At 41.3% G+C, this 22,684-nt stretch overlaps 1 non-coding gene across 1 annotated transcript; it reads right to left on the bottom strand.

Moving 5' to 3' along the window:
- Positions 1–123: 123 nt before the first annotated feature.
- trnal-aag (transfer RNA leucine (anticodon AAG)) lies at positions 124–205 on the bottom strand. The gene has a single exon. It is a non-coding gene; the product is annotated as a tRNA-Leu (tRNA).
- Positions 206–22,684: the final 22,479 nt, after the last annotated feature.

Genomic DNA, 22,684 nt, shown 5'->3' with positions numbered 1-22,684 from the left:
GAAATACAAACTACATTTTGTAAAGATGTGAGTGACTTTTGCACATTAAAGGAAATATATAATAGATTATAGTCGTATATTAAATATGATTTTTTATGAAAATTTCAACAAAGAAACAAATATTGGCAGCGGTGGGATTCGAACCCACGCCCCCGAAGAGACTGGAGCCTTAATCCAGCGCCTTAGACCGCTCGGCCACGCTACCGTTGCACACCGCATGAACTGGATAAGTTTATGTTTCATTTCTTTAAATTCGTCTGACTCGCTCATGAAGATCAGTGGACCTATCCCACCATTTACACTACATAACCAAATGTATGTGGACACCTTTGCTGCTATAACAACCTCCACTCTTCTGGGAATGCTTTCCACTAGATGTTGGAACATTACTGCAGGGACTTGTTTCCATTCAGCCACAAGAGCGTTAGTGAGGTCGGGCACTGATGCTGGGCGATTAGGCCTGGCAGCCAGTCGACGTTCCAATTCATCCCAAAGGTGTTCGATGGAGTTGAGGTCAGGGTTCTATGCAGGCCAGTCAAGTTCTTCCACAACAATCTCCATAAACCATTTCTGTATTTTTCTCACTTTGTGCACCAGGCAGTAGCTGTGTGTGGGTAAAATCACTGGGAAAGCGAAGCCCCCCCCCCATATTACAACCTATGAGTTGTAATAGTTCAATAATTAATTAATATGCCTTGCGAACGTGATATATAGGCCTAAAGGCCGAGACAATAATAAGACACAGTGGCAGAATAAATTCACCACACCTTTATTTGATCACAAAAAGTCAAATACTGTTGCATGTGGGTGATTTTGCAAATACGGGGCTTTATGTGTCTCAGGGTTAGATCTTTAATATAACATTTCATTTAGATTTGTTTATTTCACATTAAGTAGAGACTAAAATAACCTTACATTTTTCAGCTTTCAAAATGTTTTTTATTTTATTTTCTAAAGTATTTCATGTCTGGATTTCACTGTTTTGCACTATTTTTGTCCTGTCTCACACCCAGACATTTGACATTCTGCTATGTACTACACTTACAAAAGTCTTGATAATTACAACATATTTAATGCACTTGTTGTAGTTAGGATCGGACCCTTTTTTTTCAATTTTCTCCTAAAATGATATACCCCAATCTAACTGCCTGTAGTTCAGGACCTGAAGCAAGGATATGCATATTCTTGATACCATTTGAAAGGAAACACTGAAGTTTGTGGAAATGTGAAATTAATGTAGGAGAATATAACACATTAGATCTGGTAAAAGACAATACAAACAAAACAAAATCATTTTTTTTAAATATTTTTTTTAATCATCTTTCAAATGCAAGAGAAATGCCGTAATATCTTATTGGAGTTTAGGCTCAATTTAGATTTTGGCACTTGATGGTGTGCAAAGTTTCAGATTGATCAAATGAAGCGTTGCAATACTGCACAATATTTTGAATCAAGTCTGCCCAAATGTGCCGAATTGGTACATAACTATAGAGAACATAACTATAGAGAACATACAAAAATGACATGGTAATACAAGATTTAAGTTTACACACTCCCAGGAATGTCATATGTAAGAGTGAAGTAGGTTCCGTCCCTCTCTTCGCCCCACCCCGGGCTCGAACCAGGGACCCTTGCACACATCAACAACTGATACCCACGAAGCATCGTTACCCATCGCGCCACAAAAGCCACGGGCCCTTGCAATACAAGGGGAAACCCTACTTCAAGTCTCAGAGCGAGTGACGTCACTGATTGAAATGCTATTAGCGCGCACCACCGCTAACTAACTAGCCATTTCACATCGGTTACACATACATGATGGATCATTAACTTATACACTAACGTTCACACATCTAGATGGCCGGGCAGGGTGGGTGTGGAGCCAGAGACAGCAGGGGTTCAAACTGTAGAACCCAGTTCCTACATTTGAATATAAAACACGATTTTATCAGACAAAACTATGCTACATTTTATCTCTGGGTCCCTCAGGATGACAAATCAGAGCAAAATTATTGAATGTATGTACATTATTTACCTTCAGAGGTGAATGTATCAAACCAGTTGCCGTGATAAAAGTTTTTTGTTGTAGTGCACTCTCCTCAAACAATAGCATGGTATTTTGTCACTGCAATAGCTACTGTAAATTGGACAGTGCAGTTAGACTAACAAGAATTTAAGCTTTCTGCCCATATAAGACATGTCTATGTCCTGGAAAGTTTGCTGTTACTTACAATGTCATTCTAGTCACATTAGCGCACGTTAGTAACAACCATCCCAGTATAGAGACACCGATCCCGTAGAGGTTAAGACCTGAAAAGACAAACAAATTACATACATGATTATGGTTAAGTTGAAATTAATACATGTTGTATTAGGCTAGGATGATTGAGTGATTTTGATGTCTATTTATGTGACTTACTATGGTTATTACTGAATTTAATTATTTATTAAAAATGTTTCTATAAGATGCCCTCTAAATCAACCAAGGAGAGGACAAGGACATACGCTATATATATAAAGTATGTGGACACGCCTTCAAATAAGTGGATCAAATTAGTGGATTTGGCTTTTTCAGCCACACCTGTTGCTGAAAGGTGTATAAAATTGAGCACACAGCCATGCAATCTCTATAGACAAACATTGGCAGTAGAATAGTCCATACTGAAGAGCTCAGTGACTTTCAACGTGGCACCGTCATACTATAGGATGCCACCTTTCCTTCAAGTCAGTTTGTCAAATTTCTGCCATGCTAGAGCTACCCCGAACAACTGTAAGTGCTGTTATTGTGAAGTGGAAATGTCTAGGAGCAACAACGGCTCATCCGCGAAGTGGTAGGCCACATAAGCTCACAGGACGAAACCGCCAAGTGCTGAAGCTTGTAGCATGTTAAAATGATCTCTCCTACATTGTAACACTCACTACAGAGTTCCAAACTGCCTCTGGAAGCAAAGTCAGCAAAATAACTGTTTGTCGGGAGCTTCATGAAATAGGTTTCTATGGACAAGCAACTGCACACAAGCGTAAGATCACCATGCACAATCACACTTCACCATCTGGCAGTCTGATGGACGAATCTGGGTTTGGCGGATGCCAGGAGAACGCTACCTGCCCCAATGCAGAGTGCCAACTGTAAAGTTTGGTGGAGGAGGAATAATGGTCTGAGGCTGTTTTTCATGCTTTGGACTAGGCCCCTTAGTTGCAGTGAAGGGAAATCTTAACGCTATAGCATGCAATGACATTCTAGATGATTCTGTGCTTCCAACTTTGTGGCAACAGTTTTGGGGAAGGCCCTTTCCTGTTTCAGCATGACAATGCCCCCATGCACAAAGCGAGGTGCATACAGAAATGGTTTGTTGAGATCGGTGTGGAAGAAATTGACTGGCCTGCACAGAGCCCTGACCTCAACCCCTTCGAACCCCTTTGGGTGAATTGGAACGAATGGTCTGTTCTATATCTTCAATAAAATGAAACACGTACAACTGTGACATTAAAATGTTAAACGTTATTTTTTGTCAGTTGTTTTATATGAAATGTCATTTCCACCACACTCTGTCATTACCACAATGCTAAGTCATTACCATCACAGCAAATATTTTAGAGGCAAAGGTGTATTAAATTACAATTGATATTGATGATTTTTCCCATATGTGAACCTTATGCTGTATGCCTGTTCTTAAGATAATTTCTAAAGTAATGTAACATTTTAAGATATTGATGTGGTAAATACATGTTTCTGGGTATCATCAAGGCATATATGGACATTTAGACATGACAATGATGAATACATATAATTAAGAAGAAATAAAATTAGCGTGAAATGTTATATGAAATACCTTAGGCACAATTTCTGTAATTTCCTTTTCAACTAAAATACCACATTTTATGACGCGGTGGTTATGACATTTCCCCTTGGGTATTTGGGGAAACCGATAAAAATCTGAAATAGTATGGTCTCAGCCACTATTAAATCTTTTTTCCAGACAGAGTGAAGAAAATATTCAGAGAGATAAAAAGCATTTTCAAGAGGTTTCATTTTCCAAACCCTTTTACATCCAAAAGTGCCTGTATTTGCAAAATCAACCACGTACAGTAACAGACAGTCACATGACCTACAGCATGGTCATGCAAGGTAATGTTTCCCAACATTTTCAGACCACTAAACAACTATTGATTTAGAACCAAAGAGAGTTAGAGCAAGTCGCAAAGAAAACAGGAGCTGCCTCCACTATTCCAGCACCATTTCAACTTCAACATCATCAAATCTTAACAAACGGCTGCAGTTAGTTTCAGAATGGGTGGCAAGGAATTCAAGGAATTCATTCTAAATATTTCAAAAACTAAAGCATTGTATTTGGGACAAATCATTCACTAAACCCTAAACCTCGACAAAATATTGTAATGAATAGGCCCTAATGTGCAAATTGAGCAAGTTGAGGTGACTAAACTGCTTGGAGTAACCCTGGATTGTAAACTGTCATGTTCAAAACATATTGATACAACAGTAGCTAAGATAGGGAGAAATCTGTCCATAATAAAGAGCTGCCCTGCTTTTTTAACAGCTCTATCAACAAGGCAGGTACTACAGGCCCTAGTTTTGTCGCATCTGGACTACTGTTCAGTCGTGTGGTCAGGTGCCTCCAAAGAGGGACTTAGGAAAATTGCAATTAGCTCAGAACAGGGCAGCACAGCTGGCTCTCGGATGTACACAGAGAGCTAACATTAATAATATGCATGTCAATCTCTCCTGGCTCAAAGTGGAGGACAGATTGACTTCATCACTACTTGTATTTGTGAGAGGTATTGACATGTTGAACGCACCGAGCTGTCTGTTTGAACTACTGGCACACAGCTCAGACACACATGCATACCCCACAAGACATGCCACCGGAGGTCTCTTCACAGTCCCCAAGTCCAAAACAGACTATGGAAGGCACACAGAACTACATAGAGCCATGACAATTTGGAACTCCATTCCACATCAAGTAACTCATGCAAGCAGTAAAATTTGATTTAAATACCAGATCAAAATAGAATTTATGGAACAATGGGGGCTTTGAAGTGACACACACACAGGCACTGACACATGCATACACACACACGCTATACACACACATACACATGGATTTTGTGTTGTAGATATGTGGTAGTGGAGTAGAGTCCCGAGGGCACACACTTGGTGTATTGTGAAATCTGTTGTAAATGTGCTTTGAAATCTGTTGTGAATGTGTTGTAATGTTTTTTTTAAATTGTATAACTGCCTTCATTTTGCTGGAAGAGTAATGGGGATCCATAATAAATACAAAATCACCTCTGCTTAGTCTAATGCAGTGACAACTAAAAGATACCAAAAACGATTTAGTCCAATCAACGTAAGCTAAATATGATGTGGCTGTCCATGGTTCTGATTTCTGTGTGTGCCTGTCAGTGTGTGTATGTGTGCACGCTCATGCAAGTAGAAAAACGTTTCTCTACTTGTAGAGAAACAACAATGCCATCCTCCTCTCTTTCATGTTGACGAAACTGTCATACAGTACACACTTTTATTTTTTGTTGTCCTAGGCTATCTGGCTAAAGTGCTTGCTCGCTAGCCTAATTTCCATTCATGGGCAAAGTTAGCTAGTTAACATTAGCCTTCTAACTTCTAGCTACATATTGAACTTCCATCCTCTCAGGCCAGTGGCACAACAATGTATGAATTAATGGTTGGATCAGAATTGTTGTTATAATCATTGGTCAGTAAGGAGAATTAAGTAAAAACAAAAGGCCATAATCTCTATCTCCATCCATGGCTAATTTAGGAAAGGACCCATTTTAGCTAGCTAGCTAGCTAGCCACCGGAGGACAACAATACAACCAGATGCAATAATTCAAGTTTTTCTGTCAGTGATGAATGTTCTCAATGGAATTTGATAGGAGTGATGCTAGAATCAAAGCTGTCTTCCCTTGAGACTTTTTTTGGTGCACCAGGACCATTCACAGTTGAGCTCGCTCAGTTCAGCTCAATGCTGATTGGCTAATTGTTATACTTTTTTTTATCAAGGGAGGTCAAATGCTCGCTGGCTTCCCTTGCCTTCAATGTTATGTGCGGCAACAATGTCATACTCGTTTGGACCAGACAGCCACGGATAGATGGCCTACATGTAGAGAGACAGAGGGGCGCTGTTTTGCTCGCTCAGATGCTTTCTCCTCTGAGATACATTCAGCCTCTTGCGAATTGAAGGAAAATTATGAAACACAGAGAGACAAAATAGAAATAGTTTTATGGTTTTTTTTGGGGGGGGGGGGGCCTTGCTTCCCTTGGCAGCCATGAATACACGCCACTGGCACGGGGGCATTGTCATGCTGAAACAGGAAAGGGCCTTCCCAAACAGTTGCCACAAAGTTGGAAGCACAGAATCAAGCACAAAATCAGCACCCCTCCAGCCGACGTTTGGCATTGCACATGGTGATCTTAGGCTTGTGTGCGGCTGTTCAGCCTTCACGAAGTTCCCAACAAACAGTTATTGTGCTGATGTTGCTTCTAGAGAGGACAGATGATTTTTATGTGCTACGCGCTTCAGCACTCAGCGGTTTCATTCTGTGAGCTTGTGTGGCCTACCAGTTCATGGCTTGTTGGAAAAATGGCATCCTATGACGGTACCACGTTAAAAGTCACCGAGGTCTTCAGTAAGGTCATTCTACTGCCAATGTTAGGCTTTGGAGATTGCAATGGCTGTGTGTGCAATTTTATACACCTGTCAGGAACAGGTGTGGCTGCAATAGCAGAATCCACTGATTTGAAGGTGTGTCCACATACACTATGTATACAAAAGTATCTCCCTATTGTAGACTAGTGGTTAGTGCGTTGGGCCAGTAACCAAAAGGTTGCTGGATTGAATCCCCGAGCTGACAAGGTAAAAATCTGTTGTTCTGCCCCTGAGCAAGGCAAAGCACCCACTGTTCCACAGGGGCCGAAGATGTGGATGTTGATTATGGAAGCGTTGATTCAGAGCGTTGGTGCAACAGCCATATACAATAGTACCCCCTACTGGTTGTAGAGTGCAATAACTATTACACTTGGACAAGGTCATCTTTTTTTTATATAACCAGGCAAGTCAGTTAAGAACAAATTCTTATTTACAATGACAGCCTAGGAACAGTGGGTTAACTGCATTGTTCAGAAGTAGAATGACAGATTTTTACCTTGTCAGCTAAGGTATTCAATCTAGCAATCTTTTGGTTACTGACCCAACGCTCTAACCACTATGCTACCTGCCGCCCCACTTGGACAACTTGATGATGTCCAAGTGTATCTCTTATTGCCCAAACAAAAACGATGTCAACTAACAACACAACAACTCCGGATTAGGAAAACAAGATCGTTTTATCTGCAGCATGAACAGATAATATGATACTGATGTAGTAGTTGTGATTAAATATTTGTGACACAACAACTTTGTATTACAATTAGGATAAACATAATGCTTTCTCTGCAGCCTGAGCCTACGATAGTGCACAATGATGTAGCCTAGTTGTGATTTGTGTCATTGTCACTCAGTCGTGACTACAGCAGATAGTGGTGAATTGCTGCTGTAATGGAGAGATAAGGGCGTTTTAATCCTGAAGCCTATCTTATCCGGGAGTCTTATAGACTGCCTGTTATGATAAGCACAGTTTTAATTAAATAGCTAAACCTTTCTTCTCTCTCTCTCTCTCTCTCTCTCTCTCTCTCTCTCTCTCTCTCTCTCTCTCTCTCTCTCTCTCTCTCTCTCTCTCTCTCTCTCTCTCTCTTCTCCATACCACCACCCCCTGCCCCGTGTCTATATTTAGCCCACACACCCTCCCTACTGTGTATCCAAAATAACTTCAATGACACACATTAGGGCACTGAAGCCTCTCCTTTCAGGCCAGAGAGTCCTGTCGAGAATGTAAAAGCAAATATGTTACAGACATGGTAAGAAACACATTGATAAAGAGATTTCCTTTGTAAATAACATACGTTACGTGTGAACGACTAGGTCGTATGGAATGACAAAAAGAAGAATATATTGTCAAGAAGTAATGGATGTGATGGAGAGAATGATAGAGGGGAGAGATGAAAAGAGAGAAAGAGAGAGGGGGGGAGATTGAGAGGTTCACAGTTTTAATTTGGACAGGATTATATTTTCAGTGCGTTGCTCCTTCGAGTTTAAGATTGACCTCAACAGGGTCAAGGTTCGCGGTCAGAGGTCAGTGGTGACAGCTGAAGAAGAAGAAACAGGATATCTCAGGGAAGATAAATGTGTCACAACATCATATCAGGCTGTGTCCCAACTGGCATCCTATTCCCTATATAGTACACTACATTTCACCAGGGCGGTGACATGACTGAACAAGGTGTAGCCTAAACAAACAGTTAAAGGCCAGGTCCGCAAGTAGCCTACTTTTAGAACGGCCCATGAATATATGATAGAAAGAAAAAAACGTAGCGATGGTATTATGGGTCATATCGTTTGAATGATAAGGGCTATAATCTAGCTGTTTTCTCTGAGGAAAAAAAGATGGCGACTATGTTGGCTACAGAACCTGGCTATGAAATGCAGTGGTGACAGTGGGAGGGTTGAGCGAGACTACAAATTCAAAGACAGCCTGCTTTTCTATGCTCAAGGGAGAGAAAAACTTAGTTAAGCTGTTGTTTTACTATTAAACTCAATGCTGCTATTGTTTAAAATTTTGTAAAGCAGCTTGTGACTCATAACTGGCTGGTGATGACTGGTTAGCTACAAGGGAAGCAAGAGAGTCGCCTGCGCGATTTGTATAATCGGAGGTGGAGCCTGAGCCGGAGCGGAGCCTGTCTGCCTGCCTGCCCACACTCCTTGCCTGCTCCCCCGCAGCTCACCAGCTTATGTAGGCTGGCTGTGTGTGCTGGCGTGTCCTTCCCACTGCTGAACAGATAGTAATTGTGCTTATCACTGAAAAGCTCTAAATCGCTCCATAATCTCTTGTCCAGTCCACTTAGTAGTCAGATTTTAGTCAGAGAGATAATTTTGTCTCATGTCGTTTTAGTCAACTGAAATGAAAAATCATTTTTGTTTACTTATAGTCTCATCAATTGAGACTGAAAAATAGGTGTTTGATGAATATTTTAGTCACTAATTTGGGTTAGGGTTAAGATTAGGGTTAGGATTGAAATCAGATTTTAAGAAGATACATTTTAGAAATAGGCAGGGTTAAACCATTTGTGGCTGTGGTAACTAGTGATGACCTTGAGCCACTGCTGCATGAAGATTCTACAGATGTAGGATCTAAATTTGATCACCATGTTGCAGGATAACTTTCCTACAGTGCATGAAATGTTAAACTTGTATTGTTTTTTAGGTTTAAAAAAGCTTCTGAATTTTGTAATTTCCACTTTGAAATTTCAAACTTGATTTTCCCTTACAAAAATGTATCAACCACCACAAAAAAATGTCCAACAATTATAATCTACATAATAATAAACATTTTGTGTTGCTGCAGGATTATTTTCCTGCCGTAGCAAACTGCCTCAAATTAAGATCCTACATATGTATATACAGTTCACCCAAACAGTCCCCCACGTAGTTTGGTGTCATAATTTATTCATTTGGATTTATTCTATTGGAGGGGAGTTATTTTAAAGTGAGGAAATGGAATTTGCTGAATTTAAAATAAAACACAACATGGGGTGAAGAGGAATTTGATAACCTCATTGAGGATATCATAATATCCAATACTGTTTCCGACACTACATGACAAAAAGTATGTGGACACGTGCTTGTCGAACATCTCATTCCAAAATTAATATAGAGTTGGCACTGATGTTAAGCGATTAGGCCTGGCAGCCAGTCGGCGTTCCAATTCATCCCAAAGGTGTTCGATGGAGTTGAGGTCAGGGCTCTGTGCAGGCCAGTCAAGTTCTTCCACACCGATCCCCACAAACCATTTCTGTATGGGCCTCGCTTTGAACATGGAGGCATTGTCATGCTGAAACAGGAAAGGGCCTTCCCCAAACTTTTGCCATAAAGTTGGAAGCACAGAATCGTCTAGAATGTAATTGTATGCTGTAGCATTAAGATTTCACTTCACTGGAACTAAGGGGCTAGCCCGAACCTTGAAAAACAACCCCAGACCATTATTCCTCCTCCACCAAACTTTTCAGTTGGCACTATGCATTGGGACAGGTAGCTTTCTCCTGGCATCCGCCAAACCCAGATTTGTCCGTCGGACTGCCAGATGGTGAAGCGTGATTCATCACTCCAGAGAACGTGTTTCCACTGTTCCAAAGTCCAATGGCGGCAAGCTTTACACCACTCCAGCCAACGGATGGTGATCTTAGGCTTGTGTGGCTGCTCGGCCATGACAAACTGACTTGTTGGAAAGGTGGCACCAGATGGCGGTGCCACAGTGCCACAGTGCCCCACACACACACACACACACACACACACACACACACACACACACACACACACACACACACACACACACACACACACACACACACACACACACACACACACTCACAAACACAGTCACAAACACGCACATATTGGTTTGATGATCTGAGGGGCACTTTGGTTACAAAGGTTCACTCTGTACTACTTCGATTAGATAGGCCTAACTGCTCATCCCAAATGACTCTGACAGCCTATTGGGTAGCCTACAGATATAGGATTTCAATTTTAGACAGTTTACTACAGCGGGAAAATAATCCTGCAGCAACACAACATGTATTATTATGTGGATTATAATTAATGGACATTTATGTAGGGGTTTATAGAGAGAGGTAACATCAAAGTGGAAATTACCATCTTCAAATACACTGCACGTTTTATATTTCCTGCATTGCAGGAAAGTTCTTCTGCAACAGGGTGATCAAATTAAGATCCTACATCTCTAGATTAACGGCCACACTGGTGTAGGCAATGGGTGGATAGGGTATTCATTTAATCTGTTTGATCACTTCATAGTCCAGTGGTCACCAACTCTTGCCCAGGACTAAAGGGTGATTGTTTAGTTCCAGACAGATTGTAATAGAACACACTCGACTTGTTCTATTAATGCTGGCATGGACTAAAAGCCTGCACTGCCTTGACCAGGATCAGGGTTGGTAACTAGACTACTGCTATATCCCACTCCACTGATAAAAGCATAAATCTGTATCTATCACATATGGTGTCATTAGAGACAAAATATGGGACAATATTCAGTTACTTATACTGTGACTGTGAACGACCAAGACTGACCCCCTTTCCCATTCCCCATTTCAATCAAAACCTCACTTTAATCTTGTCTAACTAGAACATGTTGTATTTTAGGGACAGCGGAAACAAGATGACTTCCCCAAAGCTCAGAAGATAAAATAGATTTCTGGCCCTGTGCATCCCAATTGGCACCCTACTACCTATATAGTGCACCACTTCTGACTAGAGCTCTATGGGTCCCGGTCAAATATAGTGCACATTTGGAGCGTTACCTGGGATAACGGCTGCAGTCTGCTTTCATATGATACCCTCCCTCACTGTGACAGCTGTTATCCCCACTACTTCCAAGACGAGTCGCTCTTATCCGCCCTGTAACAATGGTTAATGTAATAACACCGACTAATGTAATAACTTTTCTAAATGTAACAACTTTTAGATTTTTTATGTAATAAAGCCGGTTAATGTAATAACTTGGCAGATAACGCAATAAAATGTTGAAAGGGTAACATAATATTGTTTCCCACTTAAAGGGATAGTTCACCCAAATTACAAAATGCATATTGGTTTCCTTACATTGTAAGCAGTCTATGGACAAGGTATGACAGCAATCGATGCTTTGGTTTAGTTTCCCTGGCACGGTTTCCACATGCACATTTTTAGCATTTGGGGCACAAATCCCATACTAGTCATGGGACCGATTTTAGCATTTTACTCGCATCATGTTCAAAACATCTATAAGTGACTTTGTTGAGCTTCACAGTCCATTTTAGATACTTTCTGATGATTTGGACATGATGTGGACTAACACTCTTAGTTGTTAGTCTGCTGTTTCTCATTCTGAGCATTTGAATACATTAACACATTTTTTTATTGATTTTCAGTTTGCCTTAGATTACATTCACTCTCTCTGTGTAGGAGAGCAACGGTAGCTTCCTCAGTTCTTCCACCTGATGCTCCGCAGCTGTCAGTCTGGCTTCCGTGGCTCCTAATTCCATCAGAAGGTTACACATGTCTGGCGGGCAGCTACTGTTTGTCTTGGCTAGGGCAGGACTCTCTTGTACTTGGTTCTGTCGTGACATGACTTTCATTAATGTGATGACTGTTATTTATCGAATCAACTAACTATGTTTAACTGTTTAACTGTTAAATTAATCATGTAACAATTAACTCATTAGGATTTGGGGCACCACGGAAGTAGTTGTTTAACCTGTTGAGGACCAGCGGAACGCCTCACCAATATCCAATGGTAGAGCATGGCGCGAAATACAAATACCTCAAAAATGCTATAACTTCAATTTCTCAAACATATGACAATTTTACACCATTTTAAAGACAAGACTCTCGTTAATCTAACCACATTGTCCGATTTCAAAAAGGCTTTACAGCGAAAGAAAAACATTAGATTATGTCAGGAGAGTACCCAGCCAAAAACATATATGTCACAAAAACCAAAACCACAGCTAAATGCAGCACTAACCTTTGATGATCTTAATCATATGACACTCCTAGGACATTATGTTATACAATACATGCATGTTTTGTTCAATCAAGTTCAAATTTATATCAAAAAACAGCTTTTTACATTAGCATGTGATGTTCAGAACTAGCATACCCACCGAAAACTTCCGGTGAATTTACTAAAGTACTCATGATAAACGTTCACAAAAAACATAACAATTATTTTAAGAATTATAGATACAGAACTCCTTTATGCAATCGCGGTGTCAGATTTTAAAATAGCTTTTCGGCGAAAGCACATTTTGCAATATTCTGAGTACATAGCTCTGCCATCACGGCTAGCTATTTTGACACCCACCAAGTTTGGGGCTCACTAAACTCAGAATTACTATTAGAAAAATTCGATTACCTTTGCTGTTCTTCGTCAGAATGCACTCCCAGGACTTCTACTTCAACAACAAATGTTGTTTTGGTTCCAAATAATCCATAGTTATATTCAAATAGCTCCGTTTTGTTCGTGCGTTCAGGTCACTATCCGAAGGGTGACGCGCGAGCGCATTTCGTGACAAAAAAATTCAAAATATTCCATTACTTCGAAGCATGTCAAACGCTGTTTAAAATCAATTTTTATGCTATTTTTCTCGTAAAATAGCGATAATATTCTAACCGGGCAACGTTGTATTCATTCAAAGGCTGAAAGAAAAAAATGGAGTAGTCTCGTGAACGTGCATCTCCAGTGTCACTGTCCCCAGGCTGACCACTTACAAATTCTCCTGCTGTTCTTCGCCCAGAGACAGACACCCCATTCCACTTTCTGGCGCCTTCTGAGAGCCAATGGAAGCCTTAGAAAATGTCACGTTACAGCACAGATGCTGTGTTTTCTATCCAAATCTACTAATTATATGCATATTCTAGTTTCTGGGCAGGAGTAGTAACCAGATTAAATTGGGTACGTTTTTTATCCGGCCGTGTAAATACTGCCCCCTATCCCAAACAGGTTAGCGAGTTACCATCTCCTGAATTAAACGCTAGATGATATATACATAAGATATATCGATAACAGCCATTTATTAATCATTACCTCATATCAGTCTCATTCTGAACATAGCAGACCTCTTGAATCTGCAAGAACCCCATTCTTTTCTGATTATTCAGTTCTGCACAAATTGATTTAATGATGTATTTAATAACTAACTAAACATGAGACAAAAGTCCCTAGTGGACTGAGAAGATATGACGGCTTATTACGCAGAGATGGAGAAGGGGGTGGGAAAAATAGAGAGATAGGGAAAAAGGGACATTTATCATATATTTGGAAACTATGCTCACAGTAACCATATATCTTGCACATGAGCTGCCGCCCGTTTGTGTAAGAAACGCATTGTATTTACGTGTAGATGTCTTTGTTCATCGTCTTTCTGTTGAAACCAATCAATCCTTCTATGGGGAATGGCTCAATGGGTGTAAGGCTCTGGTTGTCCACTAGAGGTCACAATGTCCTTCTTCTTAGTTGTCCTGTCTCCAATGATTGTTTCCTCACAGCAGCTACTTAGCTGTACAAGTGACTGTCTGAGGTGAGCTTCTCGCCTCTTTTCTTCCTCGGGTAGATAGTCAAAGTTCCAAATCACTTTTAACACGCAGCTGCAGACTCGCGTTGTTTCTGGTCTGGAAAGTTTATCTTCTTCACCTCATGTAGAGATTGAGAGTTCAGAGTTTTCAACCATTTCAACGTGTGGATGATGGTCTCCCGTCTTCTGGCATAAAGGAATTATTCAGGGTTCAGCTCCTGACCACTTTACATGCCAGCAGCAATCCAGCAATGTTTTGGACTCACTATTTTCAGCCGTGTAGCCACCGCTCCACGCTTTCTGGTCTGAATATGTTAATTCTTAATGAGTCCTTTTAAGCACTGGAAAAGGGTGGTTCCACCACACTGACACGCTCTTCTGACCTCATTCGGGGCAGGCTTAGTTAATGTGCAAAGGACATGAAAAACCATTATCTCATTAGAAAATAAAAATAAAAATTATAATAATTTCATCATTCTTCATATTACATAGACAATGTATTGGATGGAAACTTGACATAAACATTTTGTTTACTTTTGAGGTTACAGTATTTTTGTTATACATTTTTTAATGACATCACAAAATGATAAATAATATGACATGATTATTCTACATCTCCCCACTGACCATTTCCCAAATTCTTTATGTTGGAATTATTGTTCCATTATCCACAGTTTTTGGGTGGGCAACATTCTTGAAACAAAGGCATTCCTTTGGTTGATACTGAAGAGCAGAAGGGAGATTCCCCTCCTGCCTAATTTATGGCAGAGTGTTAAGGTGTCAAACCCCCCCCCCCCCCCCTTCTTCTGTGCATGAGAGGGGGTCAGGCTATTGTCAGACATTTGCTAAGCTAATTTGATGATTCTGCATGTTGCATCCTATCATAAAACCAACCACGGGATGTCCTGGTTGTGGATCATCGTTGCTGTCCCCCTCTGGTGGTTTACTCTGGTAGGATTTCTGCAAGCTGCAGACCACCACGAGAATGGCCAGGGGATGTCCTGGTTGTGGATCGCCGTCCGGACCCATCATCCGGTTGTCCAGGTTGGTAGATCTAGGCAGTAACTTAGGCAGATGTTAACAACGCATACCACTTATGAAATAAATCATTACATTTCTTCCCCAAATGAATGGCGTTATGGCACTAACTGTTGGCTGTATGGGGAACTTGTTGGTGACTCTATCACTTCCTAAGTGTCAAAGGAAATGGAACAAAAATTAACAAAAACACAAACAAACGATATACAAAATATAGTTACCACACCTTAATCATCTAATTGGACTGTATTCTATATACGTCCACGGTCTTGGCTAAATTACTCTATCATGGCATTGTATCTAATGTAATATCTAGGGCATTCTTACTTAGCGGTGTGTTGCTTAGGGCACTATCCTAAGTGAATAACTACATGATAAGTCTACAGCTGTAAGGCACTAGCTCTGGTCTGTCTACAGGGATGACCTATGGACCTCTGGGGAGAAACTGGTGATCAATGTAGCTGTAGAGTAAAAGGCCTCAGGGTAAATTTCCAAGTTTACCAAGGCTGGTAATTCACTTGGACCCTTAAGTGATCCTAGCATAAGTCCTCATTAAATATTCCATTGTACATGTGCGTTTATGTTTACACAAGCGCACATGCCAAGGAAAAGAAAACCAAGTATCCTGGTAGGCTGCAACCTGTTCAGAATGAGTGTGACTTCATCAGATAATTTCCATGTCAATGACTGGAGGTCAGTAAGAATCGGTGCCGACCTCAAACCATATGCAAAGGGGACCTGTAGTGGTTTTACTTCAAGTCAATGTGTCTTACACCATTGTAGCGGTGATAGGTATGAAGGAGTCTATTTCATAGCTATGTTATCCACGGAGGAGCTAACCTCGCGACGGAAGTACTCTATAAGCACTGAACCAGTCGTACACGGTGTGATCATGGTAGGGGTGTGATCATGGTTCATGACTTCTAATAACTTTCCTCCTGAATGGAGGGTTCTGTTTACAGTGGTTCTGCCTTAAAAGTTTTGAGCTTATGCCGTGACTGTTTGTGGTAGATGGTGGCAGATTGTGGTAAATTGCGTAATTCTGACAACAATGGCTGACACTTAAATAAGGTGCCATAGAATTCTGCGGCACCCCGCAAGCTGTGCTGCAGTATGCTGGAACTTTTAAAAGAAGAACCACTGTATTAGTGGCATGTGTGTTAACCATGGTCAGAAGATTCCCTTCCCCGTGTTGCAATCTGAGTGACTACTCCTCTGTCGCTGTTATCAATGGCAATTCAAATTGTTAGGTCTCTAACCTTCTTACTGATTGTGGCTGGACTGACTGTTTCTGGCATTGGTACTAGTACCCAAGGGGACCAGCTACCCTACCAATTCCTTCCAAAATGTTATCCTACCGGAAAACATGATTAGAGCATTTTACTAGTTGCATTGTAGTTGAGACTACACATGGCAAGGAATGATTAATGTTACCATTTGCTTTTGGAGGTGGAAAGTCCACTGGACTTCTTTTACAATTAGTGTGGTACACCTCAGTGATATCTCAGATGAATTCTAAGGTTATCCCCGTCGAGGGGCTTATCCGCTCCTCACTGTTCTCGTGGGGAAGTTTACAACTAGATTTGTTTCCTGCTCGGGCGGCTTCATACAGTGTTGCACGTAGTCTCAACCCCCATCCCATCGGCCTCGAGGAGACTCATTATGGGTCTGGGCACCAGCGTGTGTCCGAGGCACAAACGAAAAGGTCGGACCCTTTGTACGAGTTGTCAGCAGCCGTGTTGTTATTAGATTGGCTGTATCCTTTCAACCAAATCTCCAGGTTTTTGTGCTTCAAAACGCTCAGTGGCTGTCGTGGCCTGCCAGTCACCACAGCATCCACATGTGGCAACCGTTCCAGTACCTGCGAACTGGGACGAGGATATCATTTCAAAATACAAAATGATTTATGTGTTTTGAAAGGGACATAATCTTGAAAACTTGGTAAAAAGTGTGGGACTATGTCAACAATGGACTAATGAAACAAATACCAAAAGATAGTTTTGGGGTGAGCCTGCTCTGCGGTTGCCCCATCGGGCCGGTGATTTTTTTATGAAAACCACCCATCTGCAGAGAATTTGAGTAACCTAACACTTATCTTTCTGGTTCCTACCAAACAATACTCCTCTGACTTCAAATGCCTTTCAGACTTTAATGTCAATATAAACATGTAATATAAACAGCAAACGTACTTTGGGAACTTCCTGAAATGGGGTGTGGACATGAAGCTAGGGTTAGGGTTTAGGGTTAGGGTTGAGGCTATATGGTTAGGGTTGAACTGGGATGTGGACATGAAGCTAGGGTAAGGGCAATGACTAGGGTTAGGGTTAAGTCGGCTTGTGGATAATAAGCAAGGTTAGGGTTAGGTTTAGGGACTGAGTAATAGACGGGTTAGCTGACATCACGAAAACGATGAGCGCGATTCAATGGGGCAGCAGTCTGTGCGTTATTGTGATTCTGAATGGCAAAATAGCTAGAAGCTATGGCAAAAAGCTACCGGGGTAATCGTAGGTGGATCATTTCAACTAGTTTTATCTTGTTATTGATACCATGTCTTGTGTTGAGGTGCTTTGACTGATGTCAACCCTGTCTGTTATGTCCCATAGCTGTGCACGTGTCTACAACCAACCCATCTATAAACCTCTGAATTGTATTTATTTATTTTTATTTGACCTTTAATTATACAGGTTTATTCTCATTGAGATAATGTATCTTTTCCAAGAGAGACCTGGTCCAATAGCAGCAGGGTGAACAACTTTTCAGACAAACCAAATTACATACACTAACACAACATTAAACAAAACTATAAACACACATACAGTACAACAAAAACATATTACATTTAAAAACACAAACATCTTGACTAAAAACAATTACACTCTTCTATAATATATACATAGATCAAGTGTTTAAACTCCACAAGCGAAACTAGATCATCACATTCTATATAAAAATAATACATTTTATATAGAATCAGAACACATAGAATAGCAGTAAATTTAAAAAAAGAAAGAAAGCTTGGTGCACAGGCTTACCCACGCATAGATCTCCGGTATAGGCTATTACATAGGCTATATGGAAGTCAGACAGACAGACATACATAGGAATTACATGGAATGATCAGAAAGACACAAACAAACACAAACGGTCCCCTAGTCAACAAGCGTACAGTCAACAGAATCTTAGACTGATTATGTGCCAAAGACACGTTTGAGGCAAAACGTTTTGCTTTTACAAACCCAACCCTTTCAGGTTGGTATTTGAACTAGTCTTGGGGTTTATATTGTATGGACTGCTTTTGTGCAGTGGTTCCCTCCCTATTTGACCTTACCTTCCCATGAAGATCTCCTTACCACACATGCGATGACATAACCTGGTTTCAATTATGTTTCTAGAGACAATATCTCTCTCATCATCACTCAATGCCTAGGTTTACCTCCACTGTATTCACATCCTACCATACCTTTGTCTGTACATTATACCTTGAAGCTATTTTATCGCCCCCAGAAACCTGCTCCTTTTACACTCTGTTCCGGACGTCATAGACGACAAATTCTCATAGCTTTTAGCCGTACCCTTATCCTACTCTGTTCCTCTGGTGATGTAAAGGTGAATCCAGGCCCTGCAGTGCGTAGCTCCACTCCTATTCCCCAGGCGCTCTCTTTTGATGACTTCTGTAACCGTAATAGCCTTGGTTTCATGCATGTTAACATTAGAAGCCTCCTCCCTAAGTTTGTTTTATTCACTGCTTTAGCACACTCTGCCAACCCGGATGTCCTAGCCGTGTCTGAATCCTGGCTTAGGAAGACCACCAAAAACTCTGAAATCTCCATCCCTAACTACAACATTATCAGACAAGATAGAGCGGCCAAAGGGGGCGGTGTTGCAATCTACTGCAGAGATAGCCTGCAGAGTTCTGTCCTACTATCCAGGTCTGTACCCAAACAATTTGAACTTCTACTTTTAAAAATCCACCTCTCTAAAAACAAGTCTCTCACCGTTGCCGCCTGCTATAGACCACCCTCTGCCCCCAGCTGTGCTCTGGACACCATATGTGAACTGATTGCCCCCCATCTATCTTCAGAGCTCGTGCTGCTAGGTGACCTAAACTGGGACATGCTTAACACCCCAGCCATCCTACAATCTAAGCTTGATGCCCTCAATCTCACACAAATTATCAATGAACCTACCAGGTACCACGCCAAAGCCATAAACACGGGCACCTTCATAGATATCATCCTAACCAACTTGCCCTCTAAATACACCTCTGCTGTTTTCAACCAAGATCTCAGCGATCACTGCCTCATTGCCTGCATCCGTAATGGGTCAGCGGTCAAACGACCTCCACTTATCACTGTCAAACGCTCCCTGAAACACTTCAGCGAACAGGCCTTTCTAATCGACCTGGCCGGGTATCCTGGAAGGATATTGACCTTATCCCGTCAGTAGAGGATGCCTGGTTATTCTTTTTAAATGCCTTCCTCACCATCTTAAATAATCATGCCCCATTCAAGAAATTTAGAACCAGGAACAGATATAGCCCTTGGTTCTCTCCAGACCTGACTGCCCTTAATAACCAACACAAAAACATCCTGTGGCATTCTGCATTAGCATCGAACAGCCCCCGTGATATGCAACTTTTCAGGGAAGTTAGAAACCAATATACACAGGCAATGAGAAAAGCCAAGGCTAGCTTTTTCAAGCAGAAATTTGCTTCCTGCAACACAAACTCAAAAAAGTTCTGGGACATTGTGAAGTACATGGAGAATAAGAACACCTCCTCCCAGCTGCCCACTGCACTGAGGATAGGAAACTCTGTCACCACCGCTAAATTCACTATAGAATTTCAATAAGCATTTTTCTATGGCTGGCCATGCTTTTCAGCTGGCAACCCCTACCCCAGTCAACAGCACTGAACCTTCCCACAGCAACTCGCCCAAGCCTTCCCCATTTCTCCTTCTCCCAAATCCAGTCAGCTGATGTTCTGAAAGAGCTGCAAAATCTGGACCCCTACAAATCAGCCGGGCTAGACAATCTGGACCCTTTCTTTCTAAAATAATCTGCCGAAATTGTTGCAACCCCTATTACTAGCCTGTTCAACCTCTCTTTCGTGTCGTCTGAGATTCCCAAAGATTGGAAAGCAGCTGAGGTCATCCCCCTCTTCAAAGGGGGGGACACTCTTGAACCAAACTGCTACAGACCTATATCTATACTACCCTGCCTTTCTTAGGTCTTCGAAAGCCAAGTCAACAAACAGATTACCGACCATTTCGAATCCCACCGCACCTTCTCCGCTATGCAATCTGGTTTCAGAGCTGGTCATGGGTGCACCTCAGCCACGCTCAAGGTCCTAAACGATATCGTAACCGCCATTGATAAGAAACAATACTGTGCAGCTGGCCAAGGCTTTCGACTCTGTCAATCACCACATCCTCATCGGCAGACTCAATAGCCTTGGTTTCTCGCCTGTTTCTCGCCTGGTTCACCAACTACTTCTCTGATAGAGTTCAGTGTGTCAAATCGGATGGCCTGTTGTCCGGGCCTCTGGCAGTCTCTATGGGGGTGCCACAGGGTTCAATTCTTGGGCCTTCTCTCTTCTCTGTATACATCAATGGTGTCGCTCTTGCTGCTGGTGAGTCTCTGATCCACCTCTACACAGACGACACTATTCTGTATACTTCTGGCCCTTCTTTGGACACTGTGTTAACCTGTTAGGGCTAGGGGGCAGTATTGACACGGCTGGATAAAAAACGTACCCGATTTAATCTGGTTACTACTCCTGCCCAGTAACTAGAATATGCATATAATTATTGGCTTTGGATAGAAAACACCCTAAAGTTTCTAAAACTGTTTGAATGGTGTCTGTGAGTATAACAGAACTCATATGGCAGGCAAAAACCTGAGAAGATTTCATGCAGGAAGTGGCCTGTCTGACAAGGAGTCGTTCTTCTTGTCTCTGTTTATTGAAGAGTGAGGATCTTAGCTGTTCCATGACACTTCCCACGGCTGCCATAGGCTCTCGGAAGGCGGCAAAATGCTGAATCGTGGCTTTGCAGGCTCTGGCTGAAACAAAGTAGCACATTTGGGTAGTGGCTGGTTACAGTACTGTGAGACTCAGGCTCGTGCCCACGTCGACCGAAAGCTTTGTTTTCTTTCCTCTGTTTAGCTAAATGGACATTCCCGGTCGGAATATTATCGCTTTTTTATGAGAAAAATGGCATAAAAATGGATTTTAAACAGCGGTTGACATGCTTCGAAGTACGGTAATGGAATATTTAGATTTGTTTTGTCACGAATTGCGCCATGCGCACGACCCTGATTTACCATTTCGGATAGTTTCTGGAACGCACGAACAAAACGCCGCTATTCGGATATAACGATGGATTATTTTGGACCAAACCAACATTTGTTATTGAAGTAGCAGTCCTGGGAGTGCATTCTGACGAAGACAACAAAAGGTAATCAAACTTTTATAATAGTAAATCTGATATTGGTGAGTGGTAAACTTGCCGGGTGTCTAAAATACATTATGAATATGGTATTCAGGTGAGGTTATCTATGAGATTATCGGTTTACTGTTGTGCGCATTCAGTTTGCCTACAAAATAGCTTTACACACATACCTCAATGGAATATTAAACTTTGTGTAACACCATTTGTGTACACCATTTTAAAGACAAGACTCTCCTTTATCTAACCACACTGTCCGATTTCAAAAAGGCTTTACAGCGAAAGCAAAACATTAGATTATGTCAGCAGAGTACCCAGCCAGAAATAATCAGACACCCATTTTTCAAGCTAGCATATAATGTCACAAAAAAACAAAACCACAGCTAAATGCAGCACTAACCTTTGATGATCTTCATCAGATGACACTCCTAGGACATTATGTTATACAATACATGCATGTTTTGTTCAGTCAAGTTCATATTTATATCAAAAACCAGCTTTTTACATTAGCATGTGACGTTCAGAACTAGCATTCCCACCGAACACTTCCGGTGAATTTACTAAATTACTCACGATAAACGTTCACAAAAAACATAACAATTATTTTCAGAATTATAGATACAGAACTCCTTTATGCAATCGCGGTGTCCGATTTTAAAATAGCTTTTCGGTGAAAGCACATTTTGCAATATTCTGAGTAGATAGCCCGGCCATCATGGCTAGCTATTTTGACACCCACCAAGTTTGGTACTCACCAAACTCAGATTTACTATAAGAAAAATTGGATTACCTTTGCTGTTCTTCGTCAGAATGCACTCCCAGGACTTCTACTTCAATAACAAATGCTGGTTTGGTTCCAAATAATCCATAGTTATATCCAAATAGCGGCGTTTTGTTGTGCGTTCAAGACACTATCCGAAGGGTAAAGAAGGGTGACGCGCCCGGCGCGTTTCGTGACAAAAAAATTCAAAATATTCCATTACCGTACTTCGAA

This window comes from Salmo salar, chromosome 07, assembly GCF_965601325.2.
Source record: "Salmo salar chromosome 07, fSalSal1, whole genome shotgun sequence".
Classification (NCBI taxonomy): domain Eukaryota; kingdom Metazoa; phylum Chordata; class Actinopteri; order Salmoniformes; family Salmonidae; genus Salmo; species Salmo salar.
Note: the sequence above shows the minus strand (reverse complement) of the source record. Positions and strands in the feature narration are given on the sequence as shown.